This window comes from Gigantopelta aegis, unplaced genomic scaffold (genome assembly GCF_016097555.1).
Source record: "Gigantopelta aegis isolate Gae_Host unplaced genomic scaffold, Gae_host_genome ctg3565_pilon_pilon, whole genome shotgun sequence".
Taxonomy (NCBI): domain Eukaryota; kingdom Metazoa; phylum Mollusca; class Gastropoda; order Neomphalida; family Peltospiridae; genus Gigantopelta; species Gigantopelta aegis.
In genome coordinates, this window is record NW_024533404.1 from 19,226 (window position 1) to 23,283 (window position 4,058).

Genomic DNA, 4,058 nt, shown 5'->3' on the forward strand with positions numbered 1-4,058 from the left:
AGGGTAGTCAATAGTTTCATGCACCTCTCTACTTCCTCAACACCCTCAGTGAGTAGGGTCCAAAATGCACCACTACCACGCCGAGGAGGATCAACATATACTTTTGAAATAGATTCTTTTTATTGACAGATTATGGCGAATAGAGTTCTGCAGAAAAAAGATAACAAGTTATAATTAGTGTTAACATGCACTCACCTTCCCATGCCTCGCAGCTGGCATTCTGAAAAAGGGGAAGTTATCTTCAATCCATCGGTAAATAGAATTTAAGGTTAACATGTTTTTGAGGATGGCTATTGATAGCTAGAGCTATCAATGCTGCATAAGAAAAGGGAGGGACGAATATTGTCAACTTCATCTTTACTGTCTTTCTTTCCATAACTTAGTTTTTTGCAAATCCGTCCCTTAGATTTATTTAACATTCTGTGTCGCTGTTCCATTCGATCAAGAGATGGGAAAGAATGAGCATCCTACTACCCAACCAACCGTATGTCTGTTAAACTGTCATCAATGACACTTGATATTTGCTCCACAGGATTGGGTGGAGCTGGGTTAGATACTGCAGCATGGAACTTACAATAGTAACCTACAATGATGAAATAGATGCGAGTTAGACAAGCAACTAGACGTCGCAGATAAATAACATTTGATGTCATGACTACAAACGAGCAATTGCAATAATTTTCGCGGGTAATAATAATAAATTTCCATTACATACCTTATCTTCGAAAACAGCGTACTAGTTTTTTTCGTAACAACTGCTATATACAATAATACTGTTACAAAAGACGAGTATTGTGATATCGCGGGGGAAGAAGTGATTTTGATCGATAACACTTTTCGATCGAAAAGGTGGGTGTGTTTCGCGCTATTACCCAATTTTAAAAGTTTGTTCTGCGCATGCGTTCTTATTCATGGCTGGTGCTCCTGAGTACACTTTGATGTCTTGGGTAAATATACTAAGTCTTTTTTACAACATTTTAATTACTACAGGTGCAAATAGTTATGGGACAGTTAGCATTAGGTCATGAAGATGATGTACCTCTCCCAACATTAGCTCCAAAGTTTGTTACAAGTAAATTACGTCAAATTACAGGAGGAGGTGCTCATACAATGTTACTGACTGGTAATACATTAATAACAATGATGTACATTCGTGTTTGTTTTATGTAGAAGATGGTGATTTATATAGTTGTGGATGGAATAAACATGGTCAGTTAGGCTATCAAGAAAAGAGTTTTGTTACCAAAACTAATACCATTACTTTATAAAATTACCAAAATATCTTGTGGGTGGAGTCACACGTTAGCGTTAACTGGTCAGTAATCTTTATCTAGTGTATTTATTAATCCATTTTAGACAAGGGTATTGTCCTTTCTTGGGGATCAAACATTTATGGACAGCTAGGTTTTAATAATTTACAAGATATTAACGAAGTCCCTCAACAACTTGATAATGTTAGTTAGTATTATATCATATTTATAATATTAGTGTAGGTATTTAATGGAGCTATTATTACTGATATCAGTGCTGGTTTAAGACATTCTGCTGCTATTACAGGTACCATAATAATTATTGGTAATAGTATGTTGTTGTCATAGAAACAGGTGAGGTATTTACATGGGGTAATGGAAAGAAGGGTCAATTAGGACTTGGGGGGTGGGTGTGTTAAGTCATGTACTCCGCCACAACACAGGTACACATGATTATGTAATGATGAAGTCATTTATTTTATTGTTTTAGTGAATGGATTAAAACATGTGGTCAAAGTATCATTAGGATCATATTTCAGTGTTTGTATTAACAGTAATGGTGACCTTTATAGCTGGGGCTATAATGATCATGGACAATGTGCTGTATATTAGATCATAAAAAAATAATAAAACAACCACTTTTGATTAATGGTGTTCCATCAATGGCTGAATTATGCTGTGGGTGGAGTCACATAATTGCTATTACAACGTAGTTATGAATTCATTAATAATTGTCTTTATATGTCCATAGTACACAGACATGTTTATGTGTGGGGGCGTGGTGATTATGGACAGTAGGTACTGGATATAGTGTAGATCAATCTCAACCAATAGAGCTACCTGAACTGCAAGGAGTATGTCAGGTAATGCCCCTAGTAATTATGATATTAATTAGTATGTTGTAGTAGGTAGCTTGTGGCTCTGAACATAATATTGCAATTAATAGTGAGTTAATAAGAGGAATTGACTCATTCAATAATAGTTTTTATCAGGCTCAGGTCAGGTTATCTCCTGGGGATGGAATGAACATGGAATGTGTGGGACTGGGAATCAGGACCAATGTCTTGAAACCTCAAATTATCAAAACTTTGGAATCATATGTACCCCATTAATTGGCACTAGTGCAGGACATAGTATGGCCAGCCATTTAAATAACCAACTTTAAATATTTTCAAAGACAAAAAGATTATTCAACTCAACATTTATACTGTGGAGTTATAATCGAAAAAAAAATTTTGATTGAGAAATTTTAAGAAAATTGAAAAAAATGTTAACCTAAATTTTTTTAATTGTGTGAATTATATCTTTTAAAAAAAAGAATAATTTGATAGAGAAAAAGTTAACCTACTGATTTTATATTGTGTGGATTGCCTTAATCTGATTTTGAATGTAACAGTGTTGTTTCTTTTGACGATACATATCATTAACATAGACAACATCATCACCAACAAGACCACTTCCCCATAATAATAGAGGGGGATCATGACAGCCAATAAAATGCGATCATATGTCATTGTATGCACTGCCCACAATATAATTAATGGTGACAGAAATACTGGATGACGCATGTGTTGGAATAGCTCTCTATGCTCTTCAGATTTCATAGATAATGGATCCTCTAGTCCCTTAAAATAATAGTATATCTATTGTGACATAAATACATGTCATTATCACAATTAATATTTAATTACCTGTTTAATTCCCATTAATTCTAAGTAGTCTGTGGTAAACATTGAACATATTATTGAGATCCAAAAAAAAGCATGCACTATGCCATGGATACCAAAAGGAAGGTGGAGTTATCAGGACAATGCCAACATAATAACTAATAGGAGTCCATAGCCAATGTATAACCTAATTAAAAAAAGTGTTAATTAATGCTATTATAACAGGGGGCATACATCTAATGTAATACATGTACCCAGTACATATATAGCACGTTTATAAACTTCAATATTGAGTGACTTCAACAAGTGGCTAAATTTATATGAGCCATCAAAGAATGTTGAACAAAAACAATAGCATTAGTAGTCCCCCTTCTTGCTAATTGTCATTATTAATCTCGTTGCTATGGAAACAATTAATGAAGTCAATTAAATTAAACACTTACTATTAACTGGTGCTGTATTATTCTCTAGTATATCATGACGATTAACAAGTGGAGTGTAAGTTGCTGGTAGAAATAATTTTGTCAATAGACTACTATAACATAACAGTACATCATTAATAAAGTATAAACTGAATTAAACGAGAGAGGACTCTGGTCTCTCTTTCTCCTCATCAATGTTTTCCTCCTGCCTCATATCCTGGTCCTGGTTGAGGTTCTTGCAATAAAGTTGCCTCCATTCTTCTTCTAACCCTGCCATTTTTCTCTTAATTATCAGGTTTTGTAAAAATTTTTGATGTTTACCTCCAATTTGGTCACGTGGTTAACTTGTCGTATAATTTGATTGGTCAGTCAGTTTCCCGGTCTTCTGACATTTCTTAGTTTAAAAGTCTTCAGAAACGTATGTCATCATTTCTGAGTTGCTGAGTCACTTTATTATTCTCTATATCTTTTATATTAGACGTTAATGGCTGAACAACAACAAGAAGACTTTTCAAGTTATCTCTCGAGGATAAGTTAGCTCATAAAGTAAGACCTATTGAGCTTATGTATTTGACCACACCTTCTTTCTAGGTATGGAAAGCTCGTTTAATGGGATATGAGAAGCTACTAAACTATTTAAACGTATAGATGATGAAAAACAGTCCGGAATACAGTCCCTTGTTGGTTTGGTACGTAAATTTCCTGTTGAAAGTAATGCA